Source organism: Benincasa hispida, chromosome 2 (assembly GCF_009727055.1).
Source record: "Benincasa hispida cultivar B227 chromosome 2, ASM972705v1, whole genome shotgun sequence".
NCBI lineage: Eukaryota > Viridiplantae > Streptophyta > Magnoliopsida > Cucurbitales > Cucurbitaceae > Benincasa > Benincasa hispida.
This window is the reverse complement of record NC_052350.1, coordinates 55864472-55887572: the sequence shown is the minus strand read 5'-3', so window position 1 is coordinate 55887572 and position 23101 is coordinate 55864472.

The following is a 23101-nucleotide window of genomic DNA, read 5'->3' as shown; positions in this document are numbered from 1 at the left end:
AAGGAGTTTTATACCTTTGTGACCATCTTTGGCACAAAAGGTCAAAAGAGAGTCCGAGAAGAACGAACTTTGGGTTTCAAATTTTAAAAATGTGGTCCAAGTCCAAATTTGAACGAAGTTTGGTCCAAAAGGTACATATGAATCTTGAAAAGGAGTTTTGTACCTGTGTGGAAGAACTTTGGCACAAAAGGTCAAGATAGTGTTCGAAAAGGACGAACTTCAGGTTTCTACTTATTGAATGTGCTCCTAGTCCTACTTTCGACGATCTCTGGCCCAAAAGGTACTTATGAACTCTGGAAAGGAGTTTTTTACCTGTGTGAACGAACTTTGGCACAAACGGTCAAGACAATGTCCGAAAAGGATGAACTTTGGGTTTCTACTTATCGAAATGTGCTCCAAGTCTAAATTTTGACAAACTTTGGCCCAAAAGGTACTTATGAACCTAGAAAAGGAGTTTTGTACTTGTGTGGACAAACTTCGGCACAAAAGGTCGAGAAAGAGTTCGAAAGTGACGAACTTTGGGTTTCTACTTGTCGAAATGTTCTCCAAGTCAAAATCTCGCCAAAATTTGGTTGAAAAGGCACTTTTGAACCCTAGAAAGGAGTTTTCTACCTTTGCAGACGAACTTTGGAATAAAAGGTGAAGACCAAGTCTGAAAAGGACGAACTTTGGGTTTCCACTCATCAAAGTGTGCTCAAATTCCTAATTTGGACGAAGTATGGTGCATAAGGTACTTATGAATCCTAGAAAGAAGTTTTGTACCTTTGTGGACCATCTTTGGCACAAAAAGGTTAGAAGAGAGTCTGAGAAGAACGAACTTTGGGTTTCTAATTTTCAAAATGTTGTCCAAGTCCAAATTTGAACGAAGTTTGGTCCAAAAGGTACGTATGAATCTTGAAAATGAGTTTTGTACTTAAGTGGAAGAACTTTGTCACAAAAGGTCAAGACAGTGTCCGAAAAGGATGAACTTTTGGTTTCTACTTGTCGGTTTGTGCTCCTAGTCCAACTTTCGACCATCTCTGGCCCAAAAGGTACTTATGAACCCTGGAAAGGAGTTTTTTACCTGTGTTCACGAACTTTGGCACAAACGGTCAAGACAGTGTCTGAAAAGGACGAACTTTGGGTTTCTACTTATAGAAATGTGCTCCAAGTCTAAATTTCGACAAACTTTGGCCCAAAAGGTACTTATGAACCTTGAAAAGGAGTTTTGTACTTGTGTAGACAAACTTCAACACAAAAGGTTGAGAAAGAGTTTGAAAGCGACGAACTTTGGGTTTCTACTTGTCGAAATGTTCTCCAAGTCAAAATCTCGCCAAAATTTGGTTGAAAAGGCACTTATGAACCCTAGAAAGGAGTTTTCTACCTTTGCGGACGAACTTTGGAATAAAAGGTGAAGACCGAGTCCGAAAAGGACGAACTTTGGGTTTCCACTTGTGGCAATATGCTCAAATTCCAAATTTGGACGAAGTATGGTTGAAAATGTACTTATGAATCTTGGAAAGGAGTTTTGTACCTTTGTGGACCATCTTTGGCACAAAAGGTCAAAAGAGAGTCTGGGAAGAACGATCTTTGGGTTTCTAGTTTTCGAAATGTGGTCGAAGTCTAAATTTGAACGAAGTTTGGTCCAAAAGGTTCATATGAATCTTGAAAAGGAGTTTTGTACTTGTGTGGAAGAACTTTGGCACAAAAGGTCAAGACAGTGACTGAAAAGAACGAACTTTGGGTTTCTACTTATCGATATGTGCTCCTAGTCCAACTTTTGATGATCTCTGGCCCAAAAGGTACTTATTATGAACCCTAAACCCTAATTTCTCTACTTGAGTATGTTCCCTACCTCCAGTGTGGTGAGTAGGTTGATATGGAAACTAGTGTTTAATGGTAGAGAAAAGGGTGGAAAATTAGAAGAAAAGAGGAAATTTGGAAGCTTGACTTTTGGGAAAAAACTTGGAAAATTTGGCTAAGTATAAAATTATGTGATGGATGCGTTGGAAGGGTGGTATGCGGTTGAAGGAAGAAAGCCCCATGCGTTGGCTATGTAGGAAAAGGACACCTAAAGTTGCGTTGATTGAACATTACATTGATAGTGTGAGGAGGAAACACTTGGACATGCAGCCAAGGAGGAGGTGTCGACCTTAGAGAGTTTTGGACGCCTATAAATAGGGCCAAAAAGACATTAAAAAGAGTGGGAAAGCTGAGTTAACATTGCGTTGATAGCAAAATCCATGCATTGATCATAAAGCTTCAAGGGGGACGCAGTAGACAGTAAAGTCTGAAGACAGCATCAACTTGGGATGAGGAGTTCTCCCAATATACTCATGCGTTTGGAGTGATTCCAAAGCCACCTGAAAGCTCTGAAAGAGTTTTCAGGGTAGGGATGCTGGAGAAGAAGCTCTAAGGGATCGGGCTGGAAAATGAGAAAAAATCAGAGGGGTCAGGCTGTCGGGTAAGCTTGGGCCAGTCTTGGAGATTTTGTGATTCCGGCCAAACCACAAGGATTTCTGAGCTCATACTTTAGGGTAAGTTTCAAAAAGATATTTTAGAACATGTTTGTAGAAGGAAGTATCTCGAAATAAGGCTTAGAACTATGAGAAATCTGAGTTGTAAATTGAATATGGATTCAAGGGGTGTAAAGGGAGCCCGAGGTAAACAAGGAACTTCTAGAGTGAAAAGTTCCTAAACGATCGAGGTGAGTGACTAAAATGTTTGACTAAAGCATTTACAATGTTTTAAAGAAATCATGTTTTAAAGAAGATTATTCTCATGCCAGCTAGTTTTATAAAGTAATTTCCAAGCAAACCATGAATTATGTTTTAAACGCATGCATGTATGGAAAATTTATTGAAAAGCTATTTATGTGTGTTAAATACACCCAGCATGCGTTAGTATCTTTAAAGCCATGTTTTTATATGTGTTATACTTTACATGCTTTAAAGAGAAAGTCATTTATGACTAGTTTTACTTATAACGCGATACCGAAGGACATTTGAGAAGGTATCCGCCCAACTTGATACCAAAGGACATTTTAGAAGGTATCTGGCCAACTTGGTACCGAAGTACATTCGAGAAGGTATCTGACCAACTTGATACCGAAGGACATTTGAGAAGGTATCTTAGTAGCTCGATACCGAAGGACAAGTTTTGAGAAGGTATCTGAGCAGAAGTACCTAAGGTATGACGGTACTTAGTATGGCCACGTGCACGTAGGTAGTTGGAGTCAAAGATTGAGCAAAAGGGTTCTCTCTTGACTAGCAGTTGGTGTTGGGATTTTTAACCACAGCAGGGTTATTCTCAATTGAGAAACTGTTTTAATGTTTTATGATTAAAACAGCTTTATATGTTTTATGCTTGGAAAATGTTTATACTGTAGTACGAGGTTACTGTAGAAGTTTATATTTTAGTTTAAACTTTTTATTGAGACTTTTGCATGAGAATCAGTTATCTTTCTTAAGTCACTCACTACGCTAGCAAGCTCACCCCATTTTCAAATATTTTCCTTTCCCGTAGGTAGCGGTTAAATCCTCAGGAGATAACTCTGCATCTGCTCAGCCATTAAAGGACAAAGATCTTGTAACCCGTCTGTTTAGGTGGTTACTGTAAATATTGTACACATGTTACAGTTGTTTATATAGGGACTAGGGTTTTGGGCTTTGGGACTTGTGAATCTAGTGCTGTAATTACTCTAAACACATTATGTTTTTTAATTAATAAAGTTTTGGCCTACAAGGCATCCGCTGTATAGAGTTATATCTTGGTATCAGATTTATTCCGCAAGAGTTATTAGGCAGTAAGTGTCAACAAAAAAGGTTGATAACTGCTATCAGTCACGCCTTTTCCTAGGCTCAGAGGGTAGTCTGGGGTGGGGTGTGACACTTATGAACCCTGGAAAGGAGTTTTATACTATGTTCACGAACTATGGCACAAACGGTCAAGACAGTGTCTGAAAAGGATGAACTTTGGGTTTCTACTTATCGAAATGTGATTCAAGTCCAAATTTCGATGAACTTTGGCCCAAAAGGTACTTATGAACCTAGGAAAGGAGTTTGTAATTGTGTGGACGAACTTTGGCACAAAGGGTCGAGAAAGAGTTCAAAATCGACAAACTATGGGTTTCTACTTGTCGAAATATTCTCCAAGTCAAAATCTGGACGAAGTTTGGTTGAAAAGGTACTTATGAACCCTAGAAAGGAGTTTTCTACCTTTGTGGACAAACTTTGGAATAAAAGGTGAAGGCCAAGTCCGAAAAGGACGAACTTTGGGTTTTCACTTGTGGCAATGTGCTCAAATTCCAAATTTGGGCGAAATATGGTTGAAAATGTACTTATGAATTCTGGAAAGGAGTTTTGTACCTTTGTGGACCATCTTTGGCACAAAAGGTCAAAAGAGAGTCCGAGAAGAACAAACTTTGGGTTTCTAATTTTCGAAATGTGATCCAAGTCAAAATTTGAACAAAGTTTGGTGCAAAAGGTACATATGAATCTTGAAAACGAGTTTTGTACTTGTGTGGAAGAACTTTGGCACAAAAGATCAAGAGAGTGTCCGAAAAGGACGAACTTTGGGTTTCTACTTATCAAATGTGCTCCTAGTCCAAATTACGACGAACTTTGGCCTAAAAGGTACTTATGAACCTAGGAAAGGAGATTTGTACTTGTGTGGGCGAACTTTGACACAAAAAGTCAAGAAAGGGTTCGAAAGCGACGAACTTTGGGTTTCTACTTGTCGAAATGTTCTCCAAGTCAAAAATTGGACGAAGCTTGGCTGAAAAGGAATTGATGAATCCTAGAAAGAAGTTTTGTACCTTTGTGGACAAACTTTGGAATAAAATGTCAAGACCGAGTCCGAAAAGGTTCAAAAGGTACTTATGAATCTTGGAAAGGAGCTTTGTACCTTTGTGGACCATCTTTGGCACAAAAGGTCAAAAGAGAGTGCGAGAAGAACGAACTTTGGGTTTTTAATTTTTGAAATGTGGTCCAAGTCCAAATTTGAACGAAGTTTGGTCCAAAAGGTACATATGAATCTTAAAAAGGTATTTTCTATTTGTGTGTAAGAACTTTTTGTTTATACTTATCGAAATGTGGTCCTAGTCTAAATTTTGACGATCTCTTGCCCAAAAGGTACTTATGAACCCAGGAAAAAAGTTCTCTACCTGTGTGCACGAACTTCGGCACTAACGGTCAAGACAGCTTTGGAGTTTTGTACCTTTGTGGACAAACTTTGGAATAAAACGTAAAGGCCGAGTCCGAAAAGGAGGAACTTTGGGTTGCCACTTGTCGAAATGTGCTCAAATTCCAAATTTGGACGAAGTATGGTTCAAAAGGTACTTATGAGTCCATGAAAGGAGTTTTGTACCTTTGTGGACCATCTTTGGTACAAGAGGTCAAAAGAGAGTCCGAGACGAATGAACTTAGGGTTTCTAATTTTCAAAATGTGGTCTAAGTCCATATTTGAACGATGTTTTGTCCAAAAGGTACATATGAATCTTGAAAAGGAGTTTTGTACTTTTGTGGACGAACTTTGGCACAAAAGGTAAAGAAAGAGATCGAAAGCGACGAGTTTTGGGTTTCTACTTGTCAAAATGTTCTCCAAGTCAAAATTTGGACGAAGTTTGGTTCAAAAGGAACTTCTGAACCCTAGCTGAGTTTTGTAACTTTGTGGACGAACTTTGGAATATAAGGTCAAGACCGAGTTCGAAACGGACGAACTTTGGGTTTCCACTTGTCGAAATGTGCTCAAATTCCAAATTTGGACGAAGTATGGTTCAAAAGATCCAGACCGAGTCCGAAAAGGACGAACTTTGGGTTTCCACTTGTCGAAATGTGCTCAAATTCCAAATTTGGATGAAGTATGGTTCAAAAGGTACTTATGAAACCTGGAAAGGAATTTTGTACCTTTATGGACAATCTTTGGCACAAAAGGTCAAAAGAGAGTTTGCGAAGAACGAACTTTGGGTTTCTAATTTTCGAAATGTGGTCCAAGTCCAAATTTGAACGAAGTTTGGTAAAAAAATGTACATATGAATCTTGAAAAGGATTTTTGTACCTGTGTGGAAGAAGTTCGGCACAAAAGGTCAAGACAATGTCCGGAAAGGACGAACTTTGGGTTTCTACTTATCGAAATGTGCTTCTAGTGATAATTTTGACGATCTCTTGACCAAAAGGTACTTATGAACCCTGGAAAGGAGTTTTCTACTTGTGTGCATGAACTTTGGCACAAACTGTCAAGACAGTGTCTGAAAAGGACGAACTTAAGGTTTCTACTGATGGAAATGTGCACCCAGTCCAAATTTCGACGATCTCTGGCCCAAAAGATACTTATGAACCTTGGAAAGTAATTTTCTACCTGTGTGCATGAACTTTGGCACAAACGGTCAAGACAGTGTTTGAAATGGACAAACTTTGGCCCAAAATGTACTTATGAACCTTGGAAAGGAGTTTTGTACTTGTGTGGACGAACTGTGGCACAAAAGGTCGAGAAAGAATTCAAAAGCGACGAACTTTGGGTTTCTACTTGTCGAAATGTTCTCCAAGTCAAAATTTAGATGAAGTTTGGTTTAAAAGGCACTTATGAACCCTAGAAAGAAGTTTTGTTCCTTTGTGGATGAACTTTTGAATAAAAGGTGAAGACCGAGTCCGAAAACGATGAACTTTGGGTTTCCACTTGTCGAAATATGCTCAAATTCCAAATTTTGACGAAGTATAGTTCAAAAGGTACTAATGAATCCTGGAAAGGAGTTTTGTAACTTTGTGGACTATCTTTGGCACAATAGGTCAAAAGGGAGTCCGAGAAGAACGAACATTGGGTTTCAAGTTTTCGAAATGTGGTCCAAGTCCAAATTTGAACGAAGTTTGGTCCAAAAGGTATATATGAATCTTCAAAAGGAGTTTTGTACCTGTGTGGAAAACTATGACACAAAAGGTCAAGAAAGTGTCTGAAAAGGACGAAATTTTGGTTTTTACTTATCGGAATTTCTCCTAGTCCAAATTTCGACGATCTCTGGCCCAAAAGGTACTTATGAACCCTGGAAAGGAGTTTTCTACCTGTGTGCACAAACCTTGGTAGAAACTGTCAAGAGAGTGTCCAAAAAAGACGAACTGTGGGTTTCTACATATCAAAATGTGCTCCAATTCTAAATTTCGACAAACTTTGGTCCAAAAGGTACTTATGAACCTAGGAAATAGGTCACCGCATGCGTTAAGAGTTAGAAAGCGAGGAACTTTGGGTTTCTACTTGTCAAAATGTTCTCCAAGTCAAAATCTGGACGAAGTTTGGTTGAAAAGGCACTTATAAACCCTAGTGATAACTTGTAGAAATACAAGTTATTTATGATTTTTTATTTAGATTATGCAGCAAAAAAAGAAGGAAAAGTTGCGTCGATAGTATAAAAATTGGCTTAGAAATACGAAAATTGTAAAGTGTCGTGAACACACCCACTAACTCCATTGCAATGACGAAATAGATTGTCCAAGTCTTTGTTTTGCAGGAAATAGGTCACCGCATGCATGCGTTACTTGCTCGAGGACAAAAATGAACAATGCATCCATACAGCATGCGGCAATCGATCAAGCACAGAAAAGATCAACGCAATTGCAGCGCATGTGACGATCGATCATGGATTCAAGCGATCAATGCATTTCCACTGCATGCGGCGATGATCAAAACAATTACACCGCATGCGGCGATTGATCGAAGATGTGAAGAGCAATGCATTTGCAGGGAATTCTGACATATTGATCGTGGAGAAAAGTGGACATTTCCACTACGCCATGGCAGGAATTATCAGATTTTCCAAGTGGGACCATTAATACAGAGAGCCAAGGTCTATAAATAGCTTCCTCGAATTCAATGTTAAGAAGGCTTGTCTGAAGAGACAATCCAAAAAAAATCCGGGAGAATGAAGAGACAAGGCTGAAAGGTAAGTCTCTGAGCAAGAAATTCTTTCCATTCCCGAAGAAAAAGCTCTGTGCAAGAGATCATTTCGACCTGGAAAGCAAGCCTAGGAGGGAAGCTTTCCACTCCATCTCTTCCACACGCCGGCAAGCACAACGTCTCCGATTGGGATTTGTGTCAAGACATTGACACGCTTTCCGTATTTGTTCTTATTTTTTTCCGTTCATCTACTGTGTTCATATTTCTTTATTCATTCACAGTCATGTATCAAACGTTGGTCTCTAGATTTAAATATCATTATCGTAATCATTATCATCTCTCTGTTCTTTTCCACACATTCATCATCCATTTTCTCCATCATGTGTCACTACTCCCCTGGGTAAAGGGAAAGGATTAAGCGAGTGAGTTAATCCTTGTTAAGGTAATCGGCTAAGTTTAGCTAAAGCATGCTCGACGACATATTCACCTGTGAGAGCAGAAGTGAAGATGTTATTCCACCTATTGAGAGAAGGTTGGAAGAATGCATTAACTAAAGTAAGAAGTATTTCCAGAGATGGAAACAACCTTGCGTTCATCACGTTCATCTCTGTTTCACCATACACATATGGGAATGCAGGCGATCACTGAAAGGTGTAAGCCAAGGGAAAGCGAAACCTTACTTGCGTCCTTAACGAGATTGACTAACTTGCGATGTCCTTTCCTTCAACCCAGTCTATTTCCAATTCACTCACAAGACTTGCCACTGCAATCATTAGATTCTTTTGCACAACTTCACTGCCAGTCCTCACCCTATATCATTAGTAGTTTAGTCATTTACTTATCATCACAATTTATTTACATCGCATTTTATTCTTTAACGCAATTTACCTTTCATCGTATTTTACTTTTCTGCACAACCAATTCATTATTCTTTATTTTAAACTGGTCGCTTATACCACATTAGTATCGCATTTAAACAACAACAATCCCCGTTTTCGACCGTAGGTCAATCTTAGAAACTTGTGTTGGAATTATACTTGGTTCTAGCGCAAGAAAACTTGTGACATGCACTACACGAACGAATACTACGAAGCATATTATCATCATCGCATACACCTAGAACGTAGTATCGTAATATCTTTATCGCAAAGAAACTTTAGCGCATAGAGCTTCATCAATTTCATTCATTAGCGCATAATAAGATAAAAGATATAGATAAAGAAATAATACAATTTTCGTCTATCAAGTTTTTGGCGCCACTGCCGGGGACAAGAACTTAAATCATTCAATCATTCATTGTGCATATGCTTAAAGACTAAATTTATTATTACACCTAGAAAGAAGTTTTGTACTTTGTGGACGAACTTTAGAATAAATGGTCAAGACCGAGTCCAGAAAGGACGAACTTTGTGTTTCCACTTGTCGAAATGTGCTCAAATTCCAAATTTGGACGAAGTATGGTTCAAAAGGTACTTATGAATCCTGGAAAGGAGTTTTGTACCTTTGTGGACCATCTTTGGCACAAATGGTCAAAAGAGAGTCCGAGAAGAACGAACATTGGGTTTCAAGATTTTGAAATGTGGTCCAAGTCCAAATTTGAATGAAGTTTTGTCCATAATGTACATATGAATCTTGAAAAGGAGTTTTGTACCTGTATGGAAGAACTTTGGCATAAAGGGACAAGATAGTGTCCGAAAAGGACGAACTATGGGTTCCTAGTCCAAATTTCGACGATCTCTGGCCCAAAAGATACTTATGAACCCTGGAAAGGAGTTTTCTACCTGTATGCACGAACTTTGGCACAAACGGTCAAGATGATGTTCGAAAAGGATGAACTTTCAGTTTCGAGTTATCGAAATGTGCTCCAAATCCAAATTTCGACGAACTTTGGCCCAAAAGGTACTTATGAACCTAGGAAAAGAGTTTTGTACTTGTATGGACAAACTTTGGCACAAAAGGTCAAGAAAGAGTTTGAAAGCGACGAAGTTTGGGTTCATACTTCCTGAAATGTTCTCCAAGTCAAAATTTGGATGAAGTTTGGCTGAAAAGGCACTTATGAACCCTAGAAAGGAGCTTTGTACCTTTGTGGATGAACTGTGGAATAAAAGGTCAAGACCGAGTCTGAAAAGGACCAACCTCGAGTTTCCACTTGATAAAATGTGCTCAAATTCCAAATTTGAACGAAATATGGTTCAAAAGGTACTTATAAATACTGGAAAGGATTTTTATACCTCTGTGGACAATCTTTGGCACAAAAGGTCAAAAGAGAGCCCGAGAAGAATGAACTTTGGGTTTCTAATTTTCGAAATGTGGTCCAAGCTCAAATTTGAACAAAGTTTGGTCCAAAAGGTAAATATGAATCTTTAAAGGAGCTTTGTACCTGTGAGGAAGAACTTTGGCAAAAAAGGTCAAGATAGTGTCCGAGAAGGACGAACTTTGGATTTTTACTTATCCATATGTGCTCCTAGTCCATATTTCGACGATCTCTGGCCCAAAAGGTACTTATGAACCCTGGAAAGAAGTTCTCTACCTGTGTGCACAAACTTTGGCACAAACTGCCAAGACAATGTCCGAAAAGGACGAACTTTGGATTTCTACATATCGAATTGTGCTCCAATTCAAAATTTCAACGAACTTTGGCCCAAAAGGTACTTATGAACCTAGGAAAGGAGTTTTGTACTTGTGTGGACAAAATTTTGCACAAAAGGTCAAAAAAGAGTTTGAAAGCAACGAACGTTGGGTTTTTACTTGTCAAAATATTCTCCAAGTCAAAATTTGGACGAAGTTTGGTTGAAAAGGCACTTATGAACCCTAGAAAGGAGTTTTGTACCTTTGTGGACGAACTTTGGAATATAAGGTCAAGACCGAGTCTGAAAAGGATGAACTTTGGATTTCCACTTATCGAAATGTGCTCAAATTCCAAATTTGGACGAAGTATGGTTCAAAAGGTACTTATGAATCCTAGAAAGGAGTTTTGTACCTTTGTGGACCATCTTTGGCATAAAAGGTCAAAAGAGAGTCCGAGAAGAACAAACTTTGGGTTTCTAATTTTCGAAATGTGGTCCAAGTCCAAATTTGAAAGAAGTTTTGTCCAAAAGTTACATATAAATCTTGAAAAGGAGTTTTGTACCTAAGTGGAAGAACTTTGGCACAAAAGATCAAATCAATGTCCAAAAAGGACGAACTTTGGGTTTCTACTTATCAAAATGTGCTCCTACTCCAAATTTCGACGATCTCTGGCCCAAAAGGTACTTAAGGACCCTGGAAAGGACTTTTCTACCTGTGTGCACAAACTTTTGCAATAACGGTCAAGACAGTTTCCAAAAGGACAAACTTTGGTTTTTTACTTATCAAAATGTGCTCCATGTCCAAATTTCGACGAACTTTGGCCCAAAAGGAACTTATGAACCTAGGAAAGGAGTTTTGTACTTGTGTGGATGAACATTGACACAAAATGTCGAGAAAGAGTTTGAAAGTGACGAACTTTGGGTTTCTACTTGTCAAAATGTTCTCCAAGTCAAAATTTGGACAAAGTTTGGTTGAAAAGGCACTTATGAACCCCAGAAAGGAGTTTGGTACTTTTGTGGACGAACTGTGGAATAAAAGGTCAATATCGAGTTCGAAAAGGACAAACTTTGGGTTTCCACTCATCGAAATGTGCTCAAATTCCGAATTTGGACGAAGTATGGTGCATAAGGTACTTATGAATCTTGGAAAGGAGTTTTGTACCTTTGTGGACCATCTTTGGCATAAAAGGTCAAAAGAGAGTCCAAGAAGAATGAGCTTTGGGTTTCTAATTTTTGAAATGTGGTCCAAGTCCAAATTTGAACAAAGTTTGGTCCAAAAGGTACATATCAATCTTGGAAAGGAGTTTTGTACCTTTGTGGAAGAACTTTGGCACAAAAGGTAAGACAGTGTCCGAAAAGGACAAAGGTTTCTACCTATCCAAATGTGCTCCTAGTCCAAATTTTGACGATCTCTGGCCCAAAACTACTTATGAACCCTGGAAAGAAGTTCTCTACCTGTGTGCACGAACTTTGGCACAAACTGCCAAGACAATGTCCGAAAAGGACGAACTTTGGTTTTCTACTTATCAAAATGTGCTCCATGTCCAAATTTTGACGAACTTTGGCCCAAAAGGTACTTATGAGCCTAGGAAATGAGTTTTGTACTTGTGTGGATGAACATTGACACAAAACACCGAGAAAGAGTTCGAAAGCAACGAACTTTGGGTTTCTACTTGTCGAAATGTTCTCCAAGTCAAAATTTGGATTTCATTTGGTTGAAAAGGCACTTATGAACCCTAGAAAGGAGTTTTGTACTTTTGTGGACGAACTTTGGAATAAAAGGTCAAGACCGAGTCAAAAAAGGACGAACATCGGGTTTCCATTTGTCGAATAGTGCTCAAATTCCCAGTTTGGACGAAGTATGGTTCCAAATGTACTTATAAATCCTGGAAAGGAGTTTTGTACCTTTGTGGACCATCATTGGCACAAAAGGTCAAAAGAGAGTCCAACAAGAACAAACTTTGGGTTTCTAATTTTTGAAACACCAAGTCAAAATTTGAACAAAGTTTCGTCCAAAAGGCACATATGAATCTTGAAAAGGAGTTTGTACTTGTGTCCAAGTACTTTGGCACAAAAGGTCAAGATACTGTCCGAAAAGGACGAACTTTGGGTTCTACTTATCAAAATGTGCTTCTAGTCCAACTTTTGATGATCTTTCACCCAAACGGTACTTATGAACCCTGGAAAGAAGTTTTTTTACCTGTGTGCACGAACACTGGCACAAATAGTCAAGATAGTGTCCGAAAAGGACGAACTTTTGTTTTCTATTTAACGAAATGTGGTCCAAGTCCAAATATCAACGAACTTTGGCCCAAAAGGTACTTATGAACATAGGAAAGCAGTTTTGTACTTGTGTGGACGAACTTTGGCACAAAAGGTCAAGAAAGAGTTCGGAAGCGATGAATCTTGGGTTTCTACTTGTCGAACTGTTGTCTAAGTAAAAAATTGGACGAAGTTTGGTTGAAATGGCACTTATGAACCCTAGAAAGAAGTTTTGTACCTTTGTGGACAAACTTTGGAATAAAAGGTCAAGACCGAGTCCAAAAATGACGAATATTGGGTTTCCACTTGTCGAAATGTGCTCAAATTCAAAATTTAGATGAAGTATGGTTCAAAAGGTACTTTCGTAATTGTGTAGGCGAACTTTCGAACTCTTTCTTGACCTTTTGTTCCAAAGTTCATCCACACAAGTACAAAACTCCTTTCCTAGGTTCATAAGTATTTTTTGGGCCAAAGTTTGTCGAAATTTGGACTTGGAGCACATTTTGATAAATAGACACCCAATGTTCGTCTTTTTCGGACACTGTCTTGGCCGTTTGTGCCAAAGTTTGTGCACACAGGTAGAGAACTTCTTTCCAGGGTTCATAAGTACCTTTTGGGCCAGACATCGTCGAAATTTGGACTAGGAGCACATTTAGATAAGTAGAAACCCAAAGTTCGTCTTTTTCAGACACTGTCTTGGCCTTTTGTTCCACACAGGTACAAAACTCCTTTTCTAGATTCATATGTACCTTTTGGGCCAAAGTTCGTCAAAATTTGGACTTGGCGCTTATTTCGATAAGTAGAAACCCAAAGTTCATCCTTTTCGGACACTGTCTTGCCCGTTTGTGACAAAGTTCGTGCACACAAGTAGAAAACTCCTTTTCAGGGTTCATAATTACCTTTTCAGCCAGAGATCATTTAAATTTGGACTAGAAGCACATTTCAATAAGTAGAAACCTAAAGTTCGTCTTTTACGGACACTGTCTTGACCTTTTATGCGAAAGTTCTTGCACACAGGTACAAAACTCCTTTTCAAGATTCATATGTACCTTTTGGACCAAACTTCATTCAAATTTGGACTTGGACCACATTTCAAAAATTAGAAACCCAAAGTTCGTTCTTGTCGGACTCTCTTTTGATCTTTTGTGCCAAAGATGGTCCAAAAAGGTACAAAACTCCTTTCCAGGATTCATAAGTACCTTTTGAACCATTCTTCTTCAGAAATTGGAATTTGAGCACATTTCGACAAGTGGAAACCCAAAGTTCGTCCTATTTGGACTCGGTCTTGACCTTTTATTCCAAAGTTCGTCCACAAAGGTACAAAACTCCTTTCTAGGGTTCATAAGTGCATTTTCAACCAAACTTCGTCTAAATTTTAACTTGGAGAACATTTCGACAAGTAGAAACCCAAAGTTCGACGCTTTCGAACTCTTTCTCTACGTTTTGTGTCAATGTTCATCCACACAAGTACAAAACTTCTTTCCTAGGTTCATAAGTACCTTTTGGGCCAAAGTTCGTCGAATTTTTGACATGGAGCACATTTTGATAAGTAGAAAGCCAAAGTTCATCCTTTTCGGACATTGTCTTAGTAGTTTGTGCCAAAGTTCGTGCACACAGGTTGAGAACTTGTTTCCAGGGTTCATAAGTACCTTTTGAGCCAGAGATCGTCGAAATTTGGACTAGGAGCACATTTCGATAAGTAGAAACCCAAAGTTTGTCCTTTTCGAACACTGCCTTACCTTTTGTGCCAAAGTTCTTCCACAAAGGTACAAAACTCCTTTTCAAGATTGATGTACCTTTTGGACCAAACTTCGTTCAAATTGGACTTGGACCACATTTCGAAAATTATAAGCCCAAAGCTCATTCTTCTCGGACTCTCTTTTGACCTTTTATGCCAAAGATGGTCCACAAAGGTACAAAACTCCTTTCTAGGATTCATAAGTACCTTATGCACCATACTTCGTCCAAATTAGGAATTTGAGCACATTTCGATGAGTGGAAACCCAAAGTTCGTCATTTTCGGACTCGGTCTTGACCTTTTATTCCACAGTTCGTCCACAAAAGTACCAAACTCTTTTCTAGGGTTCACAAGTGCCTTTTCAACCAAACTTCGTCCAAATTTTGACTTGGAGAACATTTTGACAAGTAGAAACCCAAAGTTTGTCGCTTTCGAACTCTTTCTCGACGTTTTGTGCCAATGTTCATCCACACAAGTACGAAACTCCTTTCCTAGGTTCATAAGTACCTTTTGGGCCGAAGTTCGTTTAAATTTGGACATGGAGCACATTTTGATGAGTAGAAAACCAAAGTTTGTCTTTTTTGGACAATGTCCTTACTGTTATTGCCAAAGTTTGTGCACACAGGTAGAAAAGTCCTTTCCAGGGTCCATAAGTACGTTTTCGGCAAGAGATCGTTGAAATTTGGAATAGGATCACATTTCGATAAGTAGAAACCCAAAGAATCCTTTTCGGACACTGTCTTGACCTTTTGTTCCAAAGTTCGTCCACACAGGTACAAAACTCCTTTTCAAGAATCATATATACCTTTTGGACCAAACTTCGTTCAAATTTGGACTTGGGGTCCACAAAGGTACAAAATAACTTTTCAGGTTTCATAAGTACCTTTTGAACCATACTTCGTCCAGATTTGGAATTTTAACCCATTTCGACAAGTGGAAATCCAAAGTTAGTCCTTTTCGGACTCGGTCTTGACCTTTTATTCCAAAGTTTGTCCACAACGGTACAAAACTACTTTCCATGGTTCATAAGTACCTTTTGAACCATACTTCGTCCAGATTTGGAATTTTAACCCATTTCGACAAGTGGAAATCCAAAGTTAGTCCTTTTCGGACTCGGTCTTGACCTTTTATTCCAAAGTTTGTCCACAACGGTACAAAACCTATTTCGTTGGTTCAAAAGTGCCTTTTCAACAAAACTTCATCCACATTTTGACTTGGAGTACATTTTGACATGTAGAAGCCCAAAGTTCGTCGCTTTCAAACTCTTTCTCGACCTTTTGTGCCAAAGTTCGTTCACACAAGTACAAAACTCCTTTCCTAGGTTCATAAGTATTTTTTTGGCCAAAGTTCGTCAAAATTTGGACTTGGAGCACATTTCAATAAGTCGAAACCCAAAGTCCATCCTTTTCGGACACTATCTTTACCTTTTGTGGCAAAGTTCTTCCACACAGGTAAAAAACTCCTTTCCAGGGTTCATAAGTATCTCTTGGGGTAAAGATCGTCGAAATTTGGACTAGGAACACATTTCGATAAGTAGAAACCCAAAGTTCGTCCTTTTCGGAGACTGTCTTGACCTTTTGTGCCAAAGTTCTTTCACACAGGTACAAAACTCCTTTTCAAGATTTATATGAACCTTTTGGACCAAACTTCGTTCAAATTTGGACTTGGACCACATTGCAAAAATTAGAAACCCAAAGTCTGTTCTCCTCAGACTCTCTTTCGACCTTTTGTGCAGAAGAAAGATCATCTATAAAGTTACAAAACTCCTTTCCAGGATTCATAAGTACCTTTTGAACCATACTTCGTCCAAATTTGGAATTTGAGCACATTTCGACAAGTGGAAACCCAATGTTCGTCCTTTTCGGACTCAGTCTTGACCTTTTATTCCAAAGTTTGTCCACAAAGGTACAAAACTCCTTTCTAGGGTTCATGAGTGCCGTTTCAACCAAACTTTATCCAATTTTTTACTTGGACAACATTTCGACAAGTAGAAACCCAAGATTCATCGCTTTCGAACTCTTTCTTGACCTTTTGTGCCAAAGTTCGTCCACACAACTACAAAACTGCTTTCCTAGGTTCATAAGTTCCTTTTGGGCCAAAGTTTGTCAATATTTGGACTTGGACCACATTTCGATAAATAGAAAACAAAAGTTCGTCCTTTTCGAACATTGTCTTGACTGTTTGTGCCAATGTTCGTGCATGCAGGTAAGAAACTTCTTTCCAGGGTTCATAAGTACCTTTTGGATGAGAGATCGTCAAAAGTTGGACTAGGAGCACATTTCGATAAGTAGAACCCAAAGTTCGTCCTTTTCAAATAGTGTCTTGACCTTTTGTGCCAAAATTCTTGCACATAGGTACAAAACTCCTTTTCAAGATTCATATGTACCTTTTGGACCAAACTTCGTTCAAATTTGGACTTGGACCACATTTCGAAAATTAGAANCTTTCCAGGGTTCATAAGTACCTTTTGGGCCTGAGATCATCAAAATTTGGACTAGGAACCCAAAGTTCGTTCTTTTCAGACACTGTCTTGTCCCTTTGTGCCAAAATTCTTCCACACAGGTACAATACTCCTTTTCAAGATTCATATGTACATTTTGGACAAAACTTCGTTCAAAATTGGACGTGGACCACATTTTGAAAACTTGAAACCCAAAGTTCGTTCTTCTCGGACTCTCTCTTGACCGTTTGTTGAAAAGATGGTCCACAAAGGTACAAAACTCCTTTCCAGGATTCATAAGTACCTTTTGAACCATACTTCGTCCAAATTTGGAATTTGAGCACATTTCAACAAATGGAAACCCAAATTTCGTCCTTTTCAGACTCGGTCTTGACCATTTATTCTAAAGTTCGTACACAAAGGTACAAAACTCCTTTCTAGGTGTAATAATAATTTTAGTCTTTAAGCTTATGAACAATGAATGATTGAATGAATCAAGTTCTTGTCCCCGGCAATGGCGCCAAAATCTTGATAGACGAAAATTGTATTCTTTCTTTATCTATATCTTTTTATCTTATTATGCGCTAATGAATGAAATTGATGATGCTCTATGCGCTAAAGTTGCTTCGCGATAAAGATATTATGATACTACGTTCTAGGTGTATGCGATGATGATAATATGCTTCGTAGTTTGCGTTCATGTAGTGCGTGTCACAAGTTTTCTTGCGCTGGAACCAAGTATAATTCAAATGAAAGTTTCTCAGATTGACCTGAGGTCGAACACGGGGATTGTTGTTGTTTAAATGCGATACTAATGTGGTATAAGCGATCTGTTTAAAATAAAGTAGCATCAACTTGGGACGAGTATATCTCCCAGCATATACGTGCGTTTGGGGCGATTCTAAAGCCACCTGAAAGCTCCAAGAATCTCGTTTTCAAGGTAGCACTATCGGAGAAGAAGCTCCAAGGGGCTAGAGAGTGAGGAAAAGACAGAAAGGTCAAGCTGTCAGGTAAGCTTGGGCTAGTCTTGAAGATTTGATGATTCCGGCAAAACCATGAGGAGTTCTAAGCTAAGATTTTAAGGTAAGCTTCCTGAGACATTTTAGAGCATGTTTTTAGAAGGAAGTATCACGAGATAAGGCTTAGAACTATGAGTAATCTGAGCTTTAAATTGAATATGGATCTTAGGGTTCAAAAGGGAGCCCGGAGTAATCAAGGAACTTCCAGAGAGAAAGGTTCCTAAACGACCAAGGTGAGTGACTAAATATTTAAAATATTTTAAGAAACCATGTTCTAAAGAAATATCTTTTAGATAAAGACATGTTTTCTATGCCTTTTAAAGAAAGTCATTGTATGACTAGTTTTGCTTGAAACTCGATACCAAAGGACATTTGAGAAGGTATCTAGCCAACTCGATACCAAAGGACATTTGAGAAGGTATCCGAGCAGCTCGATACTGAAGGAAATTTTGAGAAAGTATCTGAGCAAAAGTACCTAAGCCATGATGGTCAGTTTACTTGTTTTCAAGTCACTCACTGGGCTAGAGAGCTCACCCTGTTTTTCAAATATTTTCCTTTCCCCATGTAGCGAAAGGTGAGAAGTTCCAAGGTGCTGCTAAGGTCAAGGTCTGCCACGGTTACACTTCCGGGGGGTTTTAAGAGTGGTTGTTGTAAACTTTGTAGCTAAGTCTTGGAGTTGTATAAACATTACATTGTAGTAATAAAATGGGCCTATTAAATCATTTGTTGTCATCTCCTTGACTTTTAAAGTTACTCAGTATATTAAAGAGGTTCAGATAGGCAGTAGGTATCACAAAAGGGTGGTATCTGCAGTCCTTCACGCCTCTCCTCGAGCTCAGGAGTGCGGGCACGGGGCGGGGTGTGACATCGTTGAAATTTGGACTTGGAGCACATTTTAAAAAGTAGAAACCAAAAGTTCGTCACTTTCGAACTCTTTCTAGATCATTTGTGCCAAAGTTCGTCCACACAAGTACAAAACTCATTTCCTAGGTTCATAAGTACCTTTTGAACCATACTTTGTCCAAATTCAATTTTAGCACATTTCCACAAGTAGAAACCCAACGTTTGTCACTTTCAAACACTTTCTTGACCTTTTGTGCCAAAATTCGTCCACACAAGTACAAAACTCCTTTCCTAGGTTCATAAGTACCTTTTAAACCAAAGTTCGTCGAAGTTTGGACTTGGAGCACATTTCAATAAGTAGAAACCCAAAGTTCGTCCTTTCCAGACACTATCTTGACCGTTTGTGCGAACGTTCGTGCACACAGGTAGAAAATCCTTTCCAGGGTTCATAAGTACCTTTTGGGCCAGAGATCGTGGAAATTTGGACTAGAACATTTCGATAAGTAGAAACCCAAAGTTCATCCTTTTTGGATACTGTCTTGACCTTTTGTACCAAAGTTCTTCCACATAGGTACAAAACTCCTTTTCAAGATTCATATGTACCTTTTGGACCAAACTTCGTTCAAATTTGGACTTGGACCACATTTCGAAAATTAGAAACCCAAAGTTCGTTCTTGTCGGACTCTCTTTTGATCTTTTGTGCCAAAGATGGTCCAAAAAGGTACAAAACTCCTTTCCAGGATTCATAAGTACCTTTTGAACCATTCTTCTTCCAAAATTGGAATTTGAGCACATTTCGACAAATGGAAACCAAAAGTTCGTCCTATTTGGACTCGGTCTTGGCCTTTTATTCCAAAGTTCGTCCACAAAGGTACAAAACTCCTTTCCAGGATTCATAAGTACCTTTTGAACCATTCTTCTTCCAAAATTGGAATTTGAGCACATTTCGACAAATGGAAACCAAAAGTTCGTCCTATTTGGACTCGGTCTTGGCCTTTTATTCCAAAGTTCGTCCACAAAGGTACAAAACTCCTTTCTAGGGTTCATAAGTGCCTTTTCAACCAAACTTCGTCCAAATTTTTACTTGGAGAACATTTCGACAATTAGAGACTCAAAGTTCGTTGCTTTCGAACTCTTTCTTGACCTTTTGTGCCAAAGTTCGTCCACACAAGTACAAAACTCCTTTCCAGGTTTCATAAGTACCTATTGAACCATACTTCATCTAAATTTGGAATTTGAGCACATTTCGACGAGTGGAAACCCAAGGTTCGTCCTTTTCGGACTCGGTCTTGACTTTTATTCCAAAGTTCGTCCACAAACGTACAAAACTCCTTTCTAGGGTTCATCAGTGCCTTTTCTACAAAACTATCTCCAGATTTTAACTTCGAGAACATTTCGACAAGTAGAAACCAAAAGTTCGTTGCTTCTGTACTCTTTCTTGACCTTTTGTGCCAAAGTTCGTCCACACAAGTACAAAACTCCTTTCCTAGGTTCATAAGTACCTTTTGTTCCAATGTTCGTCGAAATTTGGACTTTGAGCACATTTCGATAAGTAGAAACGCAAAGTTCATCCTTTTCGGACACTGTCTTGACCGTCTATGCCAAGGTTCATGCACACAGGTAGAAAAATCCTTTCCAGGGTTCATAAGTACCTGTTGGGCCAAAGATCGTTGAAAGTTGGACTAGCAGCACATTTCGATAAGTAGAAACCCAAAGTTTGTCCTTTTCGGACACTGTCTTGACCTTTTGTTCCATAGTTCTTCCACACAGGTACAAAACTCCTTTTCAAGAATCATATGTACCTTTTGGACTAAACTTCATTCAAATTTGGACTTGGACCACATTTTAAAAGCTTCAAACCCAAAGTTCGTACTTTTTGGACTCTCTTTTGACCTTTTGTGTCAAAAATGGTCCACAAAGGTACAAAACTCGTTTCCAGGATTCATAAGTATCTTTTGAACCATACTTCGTCCAAATTTGGAATTTGACCACATTTCGACAAGGGAAAACCCAAAGTTCATCCTTTTCGGACTCGGTCTTGACCTTTTACTCCCAAGTTCGTCCACAAAGGTACAAAACTCGTTTCCAGGATTCATAAGTATCTTTTGAACCATACTTCGTCCAAATTTGGAATTTGACCACATTTCGACAAGGGAAAACCCAAAGTTCATCCTTTTCGGACTCGGTCTTGACCTTTTACTCCCAAGTTCGTCCACAAAGGTACAAAACTTCTTTCTAGGGTTCATAAGTTCTATTTCAACCAAACTTCGTCCAAATTTTAACTTGGAGAACATTTTGACAAGTAGAAACCCAAAGTTCGTCGCTTTCGAACTCTTTCTTCACCTTTTGTGCCAAAGTTCATCCACACAAGTACAAAACTCCTTTCCTTTCCTAGTTTCATAAGTACCTTTTGGGCCAAGGTTCGTCAAAATTTGGAGTTGGAGCACATTTCGATAAGTCGAAGCCCAAAGTTCCTTCTTTTCGGACACGGTCTTGACCGTTTGTGTCAAAGTTCATGCACATAGATAAAAAACTCCTTTCCAGGTTTCATAAGTACCTTTTGGGCCAGAGATCGCAGAAACCCAAAGTTCGTTCTTTTCAGACACTGGCTTGACCTTTTGTTCCACAGTTCTTCCACACAGGTAGAAATCTCCTTTGCAAGATTCATATGTACGTTCCGGACAGAACTTCGTTCAAATTTGGATTTGGACCACATTTCAAAAATTAGAAACCCAAAGTTCGTTCTTCTCGAACTCTCTTTTGACCCTTTGTGGCAAAGATGGTCACAAATGTACAAAACTTCTTTCCAGGATTCATAAGTACCTTTTGAAACATACTTCGTCCAAATTATCAATTTGAGCACATTTCGACAAGTGGAAACCCAAAGTTTATCCTCTCCGGACTCGGTCTTGACCTTTTTATTCAAAAGTTCGTCCACAAAGGTACAAAATTCTTTTCTAAGGTTCATAAGTGCCTTTTCAACCAAAATTCGTCCAGATTTTGACTTAGAGAACATTTCGACAAATAGAAACCAACAGTTCGTCACTTTCGAACTCTTTATTGACCGTTTGTGCCGAGGTTCATCCGCACAAGTACAAACTCCTTTCCTTTCCGAGGTTCATAAGTACATTTTGGCCCAAAGTTCGTGTAAATTTGGACTTGGAGCACATTTCGATAAGTAGAAACCCAAAGTTCGTCCTTTTCGGACACTGTCTTGACCGTTTTTCCCAAAGTTCGTGCACACAGGTAGAAAACTTCTTTCCAGGGTTTATAAGTACCTTTTGGGCCAGAGATCGTTGAAATTTGGACTAGGAGCACGTTTCGATAAGTAGAAACCAAAAGTTCATCCTTTTCGGACACTTTCTTGACCTTTTGTGCCACAGTTCTTCCACACAGATACAAAGCTCCTTTTCAAGATTCATATGTACCTTTTGGACCAAACTTCGTTCAAATTTGGACTTGGATCACATTTCGAAAACTTGAAACCCAAAGTTCGTTCTTCTTGGACTCTCTTTTGACCTTTTGTGCCAAAGATAGTCCACAAAGGTACAAAACTATTTTCCAGGATTCATAAGTACCTTTTGAACCATACTTCGTCCAAATTTGGAATTTTAGGACCGTTCGCTAAGAGGAAACCCAAAGTTCATCCTTTTTGGACTCAGTCTTGAACTTTTATTCGAAAGTTCATCCAAAAAGGTACAAAACTCCTTTCTAGGGTTCATAAGTGCCTTTTCAACCAAACATCGTCTAGATTTTGACTTGGAGAACATTTGGACACGTAGAAACCCAAAAGTTCGTCACTTCCAAACTCTTTCTTGACCTATTGTGCCAATGTTCGTCCACAAAAGTACAAAACTTCTTTCCTAGGTTCATAAGTACCTTTTTACCCATACTTCGTCCAAATTTGGAATTTGAGCACATTTTGACAAGTGGAAACAAAAAGTTCGTCCTTTTCAGACTCGGTCTTGACCTTTTATTCCATAGTTTGTCCACAAAGGTACAAAACTCCTTTCTAGGTTTCATAAGTGCCTTTTCAACTCGTCCAATTTTTTACTAGGAGAACGATTCGACAAGTAGAAACCCAATGTTCGACACTTTCGAACTCTTTATTGACCTTTTATGCCAAAGTTCGTCCATACATGTACAAAACTCCTTTCCTAGGTTCATAAGTACCTTTTAGGCCAATGTTCGTCGAAATTTGGACTTGGAGCACAGTTCAATAAGTAGAAACCTAAAGTTCGTCCTTTTTGGACACTGTCACGACCGATTGTGCCAAAGTTCGTGCACATAGGTAGAAAACTCCTTTCCAGGGTTCATAAGTTCCTTTTAGGCCAGAGATCGTCAAAATTTGGAATAGGAACACATTTCG